Here is a 16,900-nt window from a genome sequence, read left to right on the forward strand (position 1 = left end):
ATAATAAAAGGGTCTTCCTTTCTTTGAGGGCTTCCTTCAAAAACCTTGGCCTGCGATGGCCTGGATTGCAGGGGTCCTATGATGTTGGCTAGTCGGTGTAATTGTCGGGCTTTTCCCTTAATCCATTTATGCCTGAGGTTGCAATTTTTTGAATTTTTGCAATTAGACCTTGGCGATGACCTTGAGCAGTAGGATATAAATAACTCCCTTGTGTTTAGCATTCCAATAAGGGAACACTAGCCATAATAAACCGTTCCAAAAATGTGTTCTAATGGCTCTCAAGCAAGGTCCACTTGCAGTGAAATAAACCAGAGGTTTGAATCATGCCTCGATATGAAATCATTGGAAAGAATATGGCGATGACATCCACAATGCCAGTAAATACGTTAGTATTTGGAGGACTCAAAAGGGTGGATCTGAGAGTGGGGAATGAATATACAAATCTCTAGCCTCTGGAATAGCATTATGTAAAAGCTCTGGAAAAGATGGTTTCTCAAAAATCCCATTTCCGTGTTAAATCATCCTCTCATCTGGGCATTTGACTTCATAACTAATTTAAGTCTCTCTATTTGCAGTTGAAGCCCCTCTCTTTTCCTCCAGTTAACAGGAGGCTTTGAAAATGAAACATCTTTTAAAATTATTCACAAATATTCTGGTGGGACACCAAGCACACCACTTCCATATCAGATGCATTAACTTACTCATATTTTATGCATATAACTTTATATATCCATTATGAGGCAGAAAAATGATTCTGGAGATCTATGTGAATTACCTGTAACTTGAATCACAACCTAAATAATATCACTATTATTCAAGGTTTTTTACTGAATATGTTTTATTTCTGCTTTAAAAGCATATTATATTTGATTTAAATGGAGTAATAAAAAGAGAAGTATTCTGATATAACTCTATAAATCATCAATTTAAAAGAAGATCTTAAGATTTCCTTATTTCCTTAATTTAGCAAGTGATTTCCAAGCTGGTGTATCAAGATTAGTAGTAATATACAAAAATGGTAACATGGGCTAGTGAACCTCTTTCATTATTTGAAAAAGCAGAATAGAAACTGAGCAGTTACCAACAAGAAGCCTCTGTCAGATAAACTAAATTTTTTCTGCTCTGGTATAGAATTATATCAGCTCAATTGAATGTGAAATGATAATGACAATATTAATAATTAATGCTTATAATAACTAATGACAAAGATGATGCTGAGTCATTTAATATTTGCAGTGTTGCCACGAGTCAGGATGTTCTCATATTATACATAATGTAACTGAGGCTAACAAGTCTTTTATTCAGCAATTTGCATATGGTTTTAATGTTTCTAACAACTGAGGTTTACTATTATGAGTATTTTGGGAATAACTATCAGAAGCTCTGATAGTCATTGTGTATAAATTTACATAGATTTTCCAGTTTATCATTGCAAACATAACATTTCAGGGTAGTCATAAATATTGGTACATAAAATACATGAGTAAAATCTGAAAATGAATAGCTAATCCGGAAAAGTTTGGAAACCTCTGTTGTAGGCAGTGAAGACAAAGCCTTCAACGAAAAAGTGTTGATTGGTGAAACGTTTCCCAAATCTTCATACTGATTATTGAGCAGGTTAAAATATATATAGCTCTCCATATTACCTTTCATGCATAACAAGAATGGAAAAACCACAGACCTTCATAATAAGGAGCTCAGAATAGTAAGGATCCAACTCATGTTAGATATCATGGGGGGAGGCAGGGAATGGCTTATCTTTTCATTCTCATTCTCTTCAGCTTTTTCTTTTTTGTTCTGATTTTAAAGATGTTTTCATCAACTCATCTTCCACATATTCTTTTTAAAGGTTTTCTGCTAGGATCTTTCAAACTCTGAAATATCTTCTCAGTTTGTGAATGTTCATTTTTTACAGTATTTTGATTTTATAAGCACTGTATATGCTCTTTTTGCCTTCTAAGATATAGATATACATTTTGTTGAAATTTTCTTCTGTTTGCTGCACTTCCTTGATTATTAATGATTTGAGGCCTTTTTATATTTATTGGTCATTTTAAGATCTCTTTTGTGAAGTATTTTTTCAAGTCTAATGTCCATACTTCTACTAAGTTAAAAGGACTTAGGAATTACATCTCCTTTTTGCCGTTCTCTAGAATAGTATGCATGAATTTGATGCTAATGATGAAGCCACTTTATGCTTAGTTTTTAAATTGCAGATTCAATTTACTTAATAACTACAAGACCATATAAACTTTGATTTTTTACAGTTTCAGTTTTGGTAAGATATGCTTTTTTATTTTCCCATTTATTCTAAACTTTCATATTTATTTACAACATTTTACCATTTTTTGGTGTCTATAAGATTGTTAGTAGCTTTTCATCTTTTTCATTAGTGCTATTTTTAGTGCTTTTCTCCTTTTTTCCTGTTACTAGGGGTTTATGGGTGTTGTCATTTTTTTCCCCAAGAATTAACTTTCAGTTTAGTTTATGTTAGCTTTATTTTCTATGTTACTATCTGCTCTTATTTATTCTATTTTCTGTCTTCTATTTTCTATCAGTTTTATTTTTCCTAAGTTCTTGAGATTATAGTCAGCATTCTGTCTTTACCAATTTCAAAGGGTTTAAATAATATAGAATATATTTTTAAACATAGTAAAATGCAGGTGAAATAACAAAAAGATACATTTTAAAGCTCCCTAAGTTTGGAAATGAAGAAGTTTATTTCTAGATAATTCATGGATAAAGGATGACACAACAATAGAAATTAGAAAATATTTGGCACTAAATTATAAGAAACATAGCATTTATTGAGACTTGTGGGATGTAGCAAAAGCCAAACTTATGCATAATGGGTAACACAAATGTAGATTTTTAAAAACTGGAAATAAATGACATTTTTTGATGTTCAAAGAATATATTCTATATGATTTTAATTGGTAGAGACAGACAACATGGGCCAGCATATGTTTATTTTTGGTAAATGGTTCTTATGTACCTAAAGTGAACACACATTCTGCATGCTATTGTGTGCAGCATTCTATATATGTCAGCTGAACCATTTGTTAATAATGCCCAAATTCATATTCTTAGGAATTATTTGACCTACTTCTTCTATCATGTGCTGAGGTGGGTTAAAATTCCCCACTATGTCTCCATTTACTTGGTTTTGGGGGTTTTTTTAAGTGGTGTTTTATACTTTCCTGGTGAAATAAACTATTTACCATTACAAAATATCTCTCTGTACATTAAAAAATTTACCTTCAAGTCTTTTTTTCTAATACCAATATAGATAGACCTTTCCTGGGGCTAGTGTTACTTTTTATTTTCGGCATAGTCTTTTGTGTGTGTGTGCTTACTATCAATTTCTCTGTTTGTTTGCATTTAAAGTGTGGCTTTTAGAGTCAAAATATAGTTGGTCTTTTTAACTTTTTAATATTATCTAACACTCAAACCTTTACTTGGGGTGTTTTTTCTATTTACATGCAATGTAGTCTTGTCAAATATATTTAGGATTAAGATTTTCCCCTCACTATTTACTTCTTATTTTCTTGACTATTCTATGATTCTTTGCTTCCTCTTTTTGTTTGCTGTCTTTTGGATTAGTTTTTTGTTTCTTTGTTCTATTTCATTTTTTCTACTTCATTAATTTGGTAGTTACGTTTTTTAAGCTATTATTTTAGTGTTTACTCTAGATTTTGCTAAATGCATTTTTGATGTATCAAGTCTAACATAAATTAGTACTTTTATCACTTACCAAATAATGTAGAGGTGTTACAACATTTAGCTCCAAATACCCTATCCTAAGTTATATGCTATTGCTGCAGTATATTTTAATTCTAAACACATTTTAAGCCCATAAAATATTATGATTTATAGCATCAATGTTCACTTATTGATACTTATTTGCTATCTCTATTGTTCATTTTTCTCACTTCTGTTTATTAGCTTCAAATTTCCTTTTGAACAGGTTTACCAATGAAAAAATCTCTCACTTTTTGTTTTTCCTAATAATGCTGCATTTCATTTTTACTTTAGCTTCAATTCATCTCCATCCCTGATTGGATTAATTTGACTGGTCTTTACTAATAGGCTAACTTAGCCTTCTCAAAGCATACATATATTCTACCAGGATGATAATATGATCTTTCATAGCCTCCTATTAATACTATAGTTTCTTACATATAAAATATTCTGAACTATGGGAAGAGACAGGATCAAATGGAACAAAACTAAGAGAAACATCTGACAATAGAGACAGACCCACAGGGGATAACAATGAAGTAATAAGAAACCAGTTTTAAAATATGTTCAAGAAAATAAACAAGTGGAAGAAAATAAATTGCAGATTGAGAATGTTAGGCTGAGAATTGGAAGTTATAAAGAACTGATAAAATTCTAGAGCGGAAAAATAAATTGAGAACTCAAAGACTAGATTTAACAAGAGAGCAGACACTCCTGATGAAATGAATTAAACTCAGAAAGGCATGTGATGAACAATAGAAAAAGGTACATAGGAAACACAAGACATGGTAAAATCATCTAAAACCTGGGTAATTAGAGCCCCAGAAGAACATAAGAGGGGAGTAAAATGGAAAAGTGATATTCGAACAGATAATTACTCAAGTTTTCCCAAACCAACAAAATTGCACCAAACCATGGATTTAAGAATCACTACATAATCCAAATAGTTTTAAAGCAAAACCGAAACAAGAAACCTAAGAACGAATAGTTGGATTATTAAAACCCCAAGCAAAACCAAAACAGAAACCTAAAAATGTTGTAGAAAAATTACAGAAATTCAATGCAGAGGAAATCTAAGTGCAGCTAGAGGGGGAAAAAAAGAAAAAGTGATAGCAATAAGACTAACAGCTACTTCTCAACAGAAACAATGTAACCTTGAAGACGATATAAGCATATTTGTAAAAAGTGCTCCAAAAATATCACTCTTGACCTAAAATGTAATACCAAGTAAATATTGTATTCTAACAAAGGGGTCAGAAAAATGTGATTCACAGGCAAAATCCAGGGTGTTATCTGTTTTTGTAAGCAAAGTTTTTTGGGGGCAACAAGCCTAATTATGCTCATTCATTTACCTATTACATGTGAATGCTTTCATGCACTACAGTAGTTGGAATATTTTGACCCCAAAAGCCTAAAAGATTTACTATTTGGCTCTTTCAGGATATTTTATATGTAAGAAACTATAGTATTAATAGGAGGCTATGAAAGATCATATTATCATCCTGGTAGAATATATGTATGCTTTGAGAAGGCTAGGTTAGCCTATTAGTAAAGACCAGTCAAATTAATCCAATCAGGGATGGAGATGAATTGAAGCTAGGTCTTAATCTTGTCAAGGACCGGTCTATTTCTAGATTACTTTAGTTTTTATTTATTTATTTTTTTTTTTGAGATAGAGGAGTCTCAGTCAGTCACCCAGGCTAGGGTGCAATGGCGTGATCTCGGCTCACTGCAACCTCCGCCTCCAGGGTTCAAGCTATTCTCCTGCTTCAGCCTCCTGAGTAGCTGGGATTACAGGTGCACACCACCACACCTGGCTAATTTTTGTATTTTTAGTAGAGATGGGGTTTCACCATGTTGGTCAGGCTGGTCTTGAACTCAAGACCTCATGATCTGCCTGCCTCTGCCTCCCAAAGTGCTGGGATTACAGACATGAGCCACTGCTCCCAGCCTACTCTTATTTCTAAAGAACAACCCTTTAGGGCCCCAATCCAAAGCCGCTGACATCTTCTTTGTGGGCCTCTAGCACTAAATTTTGTCCCCTTAGTGCTATGAGTATATTGAAAGCTCACCTCATTCATAACTGACAAATGTTTCTGGAGAAGAGGTCAGGGAATTATGGCCCATTCATCAAATCTGTTTTTATCCATAAAATTTAACTGAAACACAGCCATATCCATTTATGTAATATTGTCTACGGCTACTTTGGGTACTACAATGGCAGAGTTGATCAGTTGTGCCAGTGACCAAATGGCCTACAAAATCAGAAACAATTACTATCTAGCCTTCTACAAAATAGAATCTCTGTGAGGAAATAGGTCCAGAAGTCCTGAAAATGTTCCTGGATTGGATTTAGACCTCATAATCATTTACCTTAGCAGCTCTCTGATGCATTCAAACATAATTTCTAAAAGTTCTGCCTGCCTTTCTTAGGTGTTCTCAACGAGAGACTTATTCCAAAATACGTAGTACACCATTACTGGAAAGAGAACACCTGTGAGTCTGTGTTTGAGTCATTACAATCCTCAAGGCAAACTCTGCATACGTGAATATAAACAAGGATCTGTTTGACCAATGAACTTCCCAGAAATATTGGCTAGCTGAGTTCTTTTATTAGTAAATTCTCAAATTCTCACTGTCCAGAGATAGTTTCTTTTTGACTTTTTAGTTTTTCCAGAGAGTCATCCCCTTTGCCCTGTTCAGGAGCTGAGCTGGGGAAAACTGGGGAGGTGAGGCATTCTAAAAGCCCCTGTATCACTGTTGAATTGTTGTCTTGATTTCAATATTATGCTTCATGTCTGCCTTCAGGTGCTCATGTCCCCAAATCTAGAACCCACAAGATACACTGTCTGTGTAGAGAAAACTTCTATTTCTGTTAATACAGGAAGCGGTTAATTGTGTTGCTTGAGATGAAGACACAAGAGGACTTAATTGCTTTTTGCTGAGACTTAGAACCTCTTATTTTTAATACTATTCTGTGCTCCCATGTTCAAAGGTTTCTGCCGTGTTAAACTCCTAAGTGTTTCTGGGGTTTCATGTGCAGTTAAATGTGAACTTTCTTCCCTCTTTCAAGTCAGTTGCCTTGCCACTTGTCCGTTTGCATTTCCAATATCAAAAATTGTAATTGGAATCTTTATCTAGTACTGCCACTTTCCCTGTTCTTTAGCTCCTTTTAGATTTATGCCTGTTTTATTTTTATTACTATTTTAGTGAGTTTCTTGATTAAGCAGACATAAAAACGTATGTTCACTTAATCATGTTTAACTGGAAATTCCTAATTCTTTACTATGAAGGTCACATGCCTTAAAATACACCATTATAATTCCATTAGGCATAAACTGTTCATTGTTTTTGTAATGGAAATAGCAATAAAGCAAACTATACTACTCTACAGCCATAATAATAAATGCATGTAAAAAACAGCTTAAGACATCTTTTAAAAAATTAGTTAAGAAGGGTATTCAAGCATTCATAATAAAATGACTCCCCCCATATTTTGTTTCTTTAACATGGAGTATTAAGTTTCTATCGCTGTACAACAAATTACTACCAAGTTAGCCACTTAAAACCACAGTTTATTATCTCACAGTCTCTGTGAGTCAGGCATCTGGGCATGGCTTGGCTGTTTCCTCTGCCTAAGAATCTCATGGGGCTGCAATCCAGGTCTCAGCAGAGGCTCAAATGGAGAAGTAGCCACTTCCAAACCCCTCTGGGTTTTTGGTAAAATTCATTTATTTGAGGCTACAAGTCTGAGGGCTATAGTTTCTTGCTGGAGGTCGCTCTCAGCTTATACAGGCTCCTATAGTTCTTTACTATATGGGCTTCTCTAGCATGGCTACTTACTTCATGTTGGCTTGCTTCTGCAAAACCAATGAGAGGAAATTGTTCTAGTGGGTCTTCAAGCAAGATAGAATCTTATGTAATAAAAATCATGGGAGGGGCAGCCCATCACCTTTCATATTCTACTGTTTAAAAGCAAGTCACAGGGGCTGGGACTACACAACGGCATGAACACTAGGAAGTGAAGATCATGGACGCCACCTTACTGTCTGTCCACCACACCAAGGTTAAAGTCATGATGATAATGATGGGTTGTAACTACATTGTTCTTATAAGGCTTTACATCTTTAAAATGTCTCCACACACACACTTTTTTTTTCTATGAATACATGTATAAGAGGTGTCAACCCAAATTTAGGCTGTGTTTTGTCTAGAACTCAAGGTCTTAATGCAAACTCAGAGAATTAGTCAGGTAGAACCCATAAGGCACCATTTATATTTATATTAAGGAAGAAAGGGCCTTCTGATAAATAAGAGACACAGGGCTTGGTTTGAAGATAATTAGGCAGCACTGATGAGATTGCATAATTTGTTTTTTGGGTTTTTTTTTTTTTTTTTTTTTTTTTTGAGACAGGCTCTCACTGTGTCACCTAGGCTGGAGCTCAGTGGCACGATCTCAGCTCACTGCAACTTCTGCTTTCTGGGCCCAAATGATCCTCCCACCTTAGCCTCCCGAGTAGCTGGGACTACAAGCATGTGCTACCATGTGCAGCTAATTTTTGTATTTTTGTGTAGAGACAGGATTTCACCATGTTGCACAGGCTGGTCTCATACTCCTGGGCTCAAGCAATCTGCCTGCCTCAGTCTCCCAAAGTTCTGGGATTACAAGTGTGAGCCCCTACACCCAGCTGAAATGGCATGATTTTTTAAATAGCACAGCAATGTCAATCAAACTATCTCATAGCCTCAGGACCAAATAACAGGTTTAAGGAATGTCAAAGAAGAGTGAAAAACCAAAAAAAAAAAAAAAAGAGAGAGCTCTTTTTTTCCCACAATTTCTTTAGGACATTTAAAATGTGAGACATCAGCAATTACAACATTGGTAGTGGTGATGAAGATGTCACTGAAACAGCAACATTAGGATGGTGACTATATTGGTGGCCACCCTTGTAGCACCTCCACATTAGACATCAGTATCTTCGAACAAATATCTGTGCCATCAGTCTTGGGTGTCAACACCCCCATGTGGACATCAGCAGGAACAAAAAGAACAGCCTGACTGGTGGGCTCAAATATTCCTTGCTACTTATTAGCATGGCAATTATCAAAGGCAAAGTATTCTAAAAAAAGGAGAGAGTAATCGCAGATACCAGAGTCAACATGGGAGCTAATTATTGATGCAACTCAACAATAAGAATAGTCCCATAATACCATCTGAGAGGAACTTAAGTCAAATTACAGTTGCATAGATCAGCGTAACAGAAAAAAAGATTTAATATCTTACTCTTATCCTTCCTGCTAATATTTCTTGGGAAGAATGCATTATATAAGTGACCTCAATTACTGCTTATAGTCACACTGTGAGATAAATATTTTCACTCTGATATGGTTTTTATTTGTGTCCCCACCCAAATCTCATGTTGAATTGTAATCCCCAGTGTTAGAGAAGGGACCTGGTGGGAGGTGGGAGGTGACTGGATCATGGGGGCAGATTTCCCCCCATGCTCTTCTCATGATAGTGAGTTCTCACAAGATCTGATTGTTTAAAAGTGTATAGCACCTCCCTCTTCCCTCTCTTTCTCCTGCTCCAGCTATGTAAGACATGCCTCCACTTTGCCTTCTCCCATGATTTTAAGTTTCCTGAGGCCCCTCCAGCCATGCTTCTTGTATAGCCTAATACACACTCCTATTCTCATTTGACAGATAAGAAGACGAAATTTCAAGCAGGATGAAAAATTTGTTCAATGAAACACAGTTATTAAGTGGCTGACCTAATAAGTGTTATGTATAAGTGACTCATCCACTGTAGCTTCTGGGACTCAACTTTAGGATCATCGTCATAAGCAGCCTGGAGCTAGCCATATTTGAAGAGCTAGGAAGGAGGCACAGTGATTGACAATCTCCTTTCTCCTCAACTAGAATGTCATTTCCTTTTTCAAAACTAATTTAAATCCCACCTACTTTCAATTGCTTGTCTAAAATAAAACCCAACTCCTCTCTTAAAGACTTTAAAAATATTATATAGCAGAGTTCATCTTTTCTTTCTTCAGAGAAATCATCATGAAAACATGTTTTCAGGACATTAATCACTTGATACTCACAACAAATGTTTAAATTTGGAAACAAAGAATTCGTAACTACGTTGTATATATATATGAAGAAAGTAAGCCTCAGAGAATTTCAAGAGCCCATCCAGGATAATCTGCTTCAGAGCCATGGTTCTCAAAGTACGTCAGATCTCCAGAGTAGGTCTGCAGTGGGAGCCAAAATTTTGCATTTCTAACTTGGTCCCAGGTGATACTTGTGCTGGCGCTGCTAGTCTACACTTAACTCTATTCACTTTTTTGTGTTTTCTTAGGATAAAGAAAATACTTAGAAAATGAGATTCCTGTGTTTCTGGCTTTCATGTAAGAATTTTCTCTGAAAAAAGAAGCATAGACATTTAGAAATTTTGTATTCTTACATTTTTATAGATAAACTCATTGGATTATCTGTTTTTCATCTTGGAACACATTATCAACATTTTCTTTAGAAGATGTACAGGACAGGTGGCTTTCAGTGGGAAGAAAGTGTCCTAACTAAAAACCTCAAGGAACATAGGGCGTGTGGAAATAAAGACCATCCAAATGAGAACGAACATAAGATATGTATTCAGAGCTTGCTACAGCAAGGGCATCCATGCCACCACTTCAACTTGTCAGAGACTGAAAGGCAGACAAAGCAGTGGAGAAGCTTTAGAGTGGAGAAAAGGAAAGGTGTTAGGTATGTTTTAATTGAGGTCATTGTCATGACAGCACTGGAGTCAATGGAGGTAGGCTAGCAAAGAGTGAGACATCTTATGTGATTGGTTTGGGGATCACATTTAGCTTTCTCTGGTTGGTTCTGAATTGGAAAAAAGAAAAAAAAAAAAGATGAAAAATAAGGAGGCTGGCAGTTGTTGACCAAATCGTGACCATTCTGGACCAATCTTAAGAGATTGTAACTGGTTTCCTGCAATGGTTGCTGCAGAGTCTGTGGGCCAGAGTTCTGTTTATTACACATAGACTGACCATTTTCTGTTTCTAATTCAGTTTCTCAAGAGCTTACAAGGATGTCAGCAAAAGCAAGCCATCTCTGACTCCACAGTCAACTTATCCACTAGGCAGACGTGACCTACTGTCAAAGGCCCATGATACTTTTAGGGACCTATAAGAACATTTTAATTTATTTTAAAATCAGAAAAAAAATGAACTTACAGATTTTTAAATGTTTTAATGCATAATGTCAACATATTTATCCCAACTCAGAATTCTGAGACTGTAAATGTTGTATATGATATGGTTGGTAAAGATTGTGTATTCATAGGAGGAAATGAGGAGGTTTGGAAGAAAGAAGTTTATCATACTCAAAGGTCCCAGAGAGGAGACATCTCATGCTATGCAGGGACACAGAGAAAGCATGGGTGTCTGTCAGAAGGCAGAAAGGAGCAAAGAGAAAGCACTGGACCACAGGCTTTATTGGGTTTTCCATAGGAAAAACAGGGCAGAGCAAACGGTTTAGAACTGGGCTTGCTTTAAAAATTCTGGCTGGGCTTTGGGCTATAGGGATGGCCTCTACTTGAGTGATACTTGGCCCTGGGATAATTTAAGGCAGGGCAAACATTGGCTTAGTGTGTGAGAGTTAGATAAGGAAGTAATTAATGGATTGTTTGGTTTGCATATGAAAGGCCTGCGTTCATAGGCAAATTGTTATTATCTTTAGGAATTAGCTAGCCCTGGGAGGAGGAGTTTCTCCGTGGTCTACAAGGCTCCCAAATGCCAGAGCAACAAGAATATAGATAATAATAAAATATTATAAATTCAGTATTGGCCCTGTGAAGAATCGATGCCAAATAGACAAATACAGAATCTAAGAAAACACAATTAGAACATTAAGTCATGAAATACAATTTTTAATATTTATGTGGATGAAGAGGTCCAAGAAAGCCAAAATACAACCCTTCTTGGCTGCAGTCTGTACAAAAGTTTGGTTCAGTGAGGGGTTTAATGGTGTGGGAGAAAAACTTCCAAGCAGATAAGGTTGAATAAAGTGGCACCACAACTCATAATCACTGCCCCTCTGGGTTCATAAAACCACCTTCCTTATTTGTTTTGTTGATCTTATTTGTTTTGTTGATCTGCTCCTGGTACTTGTTCCTGAAAATTGCCTTTAGCATGTAGACACTGATTTTCTGGCCTTTATGTAGTTCTGGTTCTCAGGCTTCTTTCTTAAAGCCAACCCTGACCTTTGTCTTGACATTACTGCCCTGGTTACCGCAGTAATGTGCTGAACACATAATACCAAGAATAATGAGTATTTGTGTTTGCTTTTTTTTTTTTAAACAGAACCTAAAATGTTCTGAACTTGCACTTATAATTTTATTAACTACTCAACAAATGATATTTATTATTACCAAAGAGAATACTAAATTACATTAATTTTTATTATATGCTTTATGATTTGTATTAACTATTATACATTAATACAGTTAGGAATATATACTGCTACAAACAAGCATAATGGAGATTTTTTTTGAGAAGTTTTGTATTTTATTATGTGTTCTTCCATTTAATTTGAATTATATTGCTTTCATATTATAGCTTATCTGGTCTTTCTGTTTCATGATATACATAGAATATCAGTTCTAAATTACTAAAATATTTAAGGAAAATATTTAGTTCAGCCACCGTACCTCACTGTGGTCACAAAACTTTATTCATTGACTGAGGTCTTGAAAGTCACCATCTTCTTGTTTTTTTCTTGCAGAAGAAATGTCAAGTTATACTTCTTTACTCTTCAGGTTTCAGAGAATATTTGTTTTCAGATAAGTAGCTTGGAGTTTACCCTTCAGATATTCAAATAAACACAGCACCATTTTCAACCTTTCAACTTTCTTCTCAAAAACTTTCAGGAGCTCAGCAGCAGAAAGTCACCAGTTTTTGGAGAAAGAACTTGAATATTTTAAATGTTCTTAAAGTTTTGAAATCACCAAGGCCACTGTGTAGAAAGGATTACTGATTCTTTCTATAGAAAATTGCAATTTGCAGTCAATCCCAATGGGGCAATGAGTGAGGGTAGCGAAGAAAGAAAAAAAATATTATGACTTTATCTCAATGAACTATTAAGAAAGTGTTCGAGACATACCACTAGCTAAAAAAATGATTTTAAGAAAAATAGACAATTGTCTTCATCAAAAATTTCTTCCATGCAATAAGATTACAGAAAGAGAAAGAGGAAGGTGAGTAGATGAGGCAGATTAGAAAGTAGGTAGTGTAAATAACATTATATGGTTCCTCAATACCTTAGCCTCCCTTATTTATCACTGATAGAACCTTGATCTTGTTCAGAGTTCTTCTGTTCCCAAGCAATAAATCACAATTCATCTGGCCCATTATGACAAGCCTGTTCTCTGTCAGGCTGCCTTGGAGCTACGGTCGGCCAACTGAGTTCTTCTGCATTTAGGGGGCTGACTGCAGGAAGGACTTCTAGGAAAGGTTTTGCTTTCCTGGAATTAATGAGGTCAAGTAGAGTGACTCTCCACTCCTTTCTTATCTTCTACCAGCTTTTTGCTTTGAACAGTGGACCCAGTGCTTATGGCTGCATCACCATTTTCATTACCAGTTCAAGAACAACAGAAGCTAAACCACTAACAGTGGCAACCTAACTCAATCTTGTTATATAATTACAGAAATGATTTCCTTGCTTTTAAAGCCTTTATAAGTCAGGAATTTTTAAAACTGGCATTCAAATATATTTCTAATTAGTACAATGTAGCCTCATCTCAGTTCAGTTATGTCAGCCGCACGTCTATATTGGGCATCTGAATAACATTTAAGAAAGTTTAATTGCTTAATTTTGAAAACACTATATATGGCAAAATCTATGTTGTCCCAAATTTGCTTACCTAAGACTCAATGCATTGACAAAGCCAACAAAATAAACAAAATGCCACTAATATGTGTTGTTATTACGGACTGGAGGAAGAGAGATTGCAGGCAGTGGTTGGAGACTTGGTTCAGATTATAACGGGTTAAGGAATAAATGGATGCTGAGAAAGTGGAACCAACGTATGAGCTTTTCCCTCAAGAAGTCTGGAGGTGAAGAGAAAGAGGTGAAGAGAAAGAGAAAATGGTGCAAAATTGAGGATTCTGTTATTTGGGGAATACAGAAAATAGGTTTCTAGTTGAGGGGAAAGTGCAGTGGATAGGAAGAAAGAATGAATCACGAGGGAGGAAATGATCAATGGAGTAAGATCCAACTACCACATATGCCAGGCTTTATTTTATTTTATTTTATTTTTAACAGGCTCTCACTCTGTTGCCCAGGATGGAGTGCAGTGGCACAATCACTGCTCACTGCAGCCTCAATTTCCCAGGCTCAAACGATCCTCCTGCTTCAGCCTCCTGAATATCTGGGACTATAGGTATGCATTACCACACCTGGTTAATTTTTTCTATTTTTTGTAGATACAGGTTTTTGTAGATACAGGGTTTCTATTTTTTTTTTGTAGATATCTTGCCCAGGCTGGTCTTGAACTCCTGGGCTCAAGTCATCTGCCCACCTTGGCCTCCCAAAGTGCCTGCATTACAGGTTTGAGCCACCATGCCCAGCCCCAGATGTTCTAGTTCTTGAAGACTCTGCCAATATTTTAGAAACTGAAATACATCATATAAAAATAAAATATGCAAATAGAGGCCAGGGAGGTAAGATATTACATATTTTTAACAACACACAAATGCAGACATGCAAATTTACAGTACTTTCTTAGAAAGTATTCAAGATAAAGTAATAAGAAAGTTTTTTTAAATCCACACTATAATTTAACATAGGAATATTTTCTACAAATAATAACAAGTCTGACAATATGTTCATAATATCCTCTTTGAAGAACTTTTTAGACTTCCTTTCTACTGGAAAACTTTTAACTTTGAAAACCACAAGTAATATTTTTCTTCCTGAAACCTCTGCAGTGGTAGCAATGCATTGAAGTTTGATTAAAAGGTCAGTTAATGCAAACATAAATCCCTTAAAATATTTAGAGCACACAAGTTTCAACTCATCTTGTATTCATAAGACAACATTTTAAAATGAATATCTCTTAAGAATGGAGGCTATTATGTTGAGCAATGCCTTCCTTTCCCAATAGAGTATTAGACAAGCTGAATATATAAATCTGCTTTATGTTACTGTATTAATGGCTGATGTTCAATGGACTTTTGGTATTAGGGCTATAAATATCTGACAAAGAAATAAACGTCATGTGGAAGGAAACTGACTATAACGGAAGGAGGTGCTCTGAATAGGCCTCCACGGAATTATCTGCTCAATCTTTGAGACTTTGTTTTGGTGTTGTTACTTTTGAGAGTGTAATGATTTTTCTTATGTGGTTGGTGCTTTGAAAGGACTTCGGGGTGAACCTGTGTTCTCATCATCCACACTGGTGGCTATCATCAAGCTTGTTGTTAAAGCTTATGTGTAATGTTGACCCATAATTCAATTTAAAAATGTTAAACTAACAACAATGAGGGTTTTTTTTTTTTTTTTTTTTTTTTTTTTTTTGAGACGGAGTCTCGCTCTGTCCCCCAGGCTGGAGTGCAGTGGAGCGATCTCGGCTGATTGCAAGCTCCGCCTCCCGGGTTAACGCCATTCTCCTGCCTCAGCCTCCTGACTACAGGCGCCCGCCACCACGCCCAGCTATTTTTTTTTTTTTTTAATTTTTAGTAGAGACAGGGTTTCACCATTTTAGCCAGTATGGTCTCGATCTCCTGACCTCGTGATGCACCCGCCTCGGCTTCCCAAAGTGCTGGTATTACAGGCGTGAGCCACCGCACCCGGCCGATGAGGGCGATTTTTATGACCCTCCTCCTCCCCCAATAAAGTGTGTCCACATATTTCATTTTGTCTGTCTTGAAGTTTACAGGTAATCATTAATCACAATATACAAGCTCACTCTTTTCTTTCTTCCCCTCTTTCCTTTCCTCCATCCCTCTCTCTGCACTTCTCATTCGAATATGGAAAGAAATATTTACCACCACCTACCATACATTGATGTTTAGGAAGACTAAAGCTGGAATTAAAATCCTCAGCAGCGGTTCCCATAATGAATGACTATGGGTGTGAGGGTTTCTCTGGTGTGTGTGTGTGTGTGTGTGTGTGTGTGTGTGGTTTTCGCTTTTTCATCCTTACCATCCTTTCATCACTCAAGGAGCCATATTTCATATTCTATTTGCATAAGTGAGGAAAACATTAAACAATTCCTGAAGATACAAGTAATCAAGTGTTATACCATGAAGTTCTAATAATAAATATTAAAGATAGGGCAGTAAAACAGTACAAAGAAGAGCTTTGTAGTGAATATAGAACTTGTCCAGGTTCTTGGACAATACGTCTGGTTAGAGAGGTGGCAAAGCGCAGAAGATTAAATACATTAAGGACTCCGTTTCTTCCTGTTAGTTTACTGGTCATTCCTGCCATGAGAAGATGATAGAGAATATCACCACAGTGTGGCTTTCTTCTAAGGCAGCATGATTTCATGCAGAGGATCTAAACTGGGGACCATGTGCTGGGCTGCAAAAGGGCTGTGCAGTGCCTAAAATGTTATGCAAAATTTTATAAAGGTAAGCATTTGTTTTCTGGAGAAGGATACACCCAATAGAACACTGTTTATGAAAATGTGATCTAATTACATTATACTCCAGCATCTCTCCTTTATAAAGTACAGAAAACTAAGGTCTATTCAAGTGCAATGTTTGGTCTATTGTCATAGATAATAAATAATTGGCCCTGGATCACCCCTAGATCTCTGTTGTTTCATCGATGCATACTCATACCCACAACTTCATTTGGTGGTACATCTGCTCCGGGTCATTGCATTAGTTTCTTAAGACCGCTGTAACAATGTACCAAATATCAGGCAGTTTAAAGTAACAAAAATTTATTTTCCCATAGTTGTTGAAAACAGAAGTCTGAAATTAATGTGTCAGTAGGGCACTGCTCCCTCTGAGACTCTGGGCAGATCTCTTTTTTGCCTTTTTTTAGCTTCTGCTGATGCTCGTCAAACCTTGGCATTCCTTGACTTGCAGCTGCATCACTCCAGTCTCTCCCTGTGCCATTATATGGCGTTTTTCCCTGGGCGTCTCTG

General features: G+C 36.2%; 1 long non-coding RNA gene across 1 annotated transcript in view; it reads left to right on the plus strand.

The window, feature by feature from the left end:
• The first annotated feature begins 273 nt into the window (after positions 1–273).
• The window catches only part of LOC129019080 (uncharacterized), a 29,567-nt gene continuing 12,940 nt past the window's right edge, over positions 274–16,900 (plus strand). The window contains exons 1-4 of the long non-coding RNA XR_008495500.2: positions 274–377; positions 10,100–10,148; positions 14,648–14,760; positions 16,213–16,376. This is a non-coding gene — a long non-coding RNA (uncharacterized LOC129019080). The remainder of the gene's footprint in view (positions 378–10,099; positions 10,149–14,647; positions 14,761–16,212; positions 16,377–16,900) is intronic.

This window comes from Pongo pygmaeus, chromosome 17 (assembly GCF_028885625.2).
Source record: "Pongo pygmaeus isolate AG05252 chromosome 17, NHGRI_mPonPyg2-v2.0_pri, whole genome shotgun sequence".
In the NCBI taxonomy this organism is placed as follows: domain Eukaryota; kingdom Metazoa; phylum Chordata; class Mammalia; order Primates; family Hominidae; genus Pongo; species Pongo pygmaeus.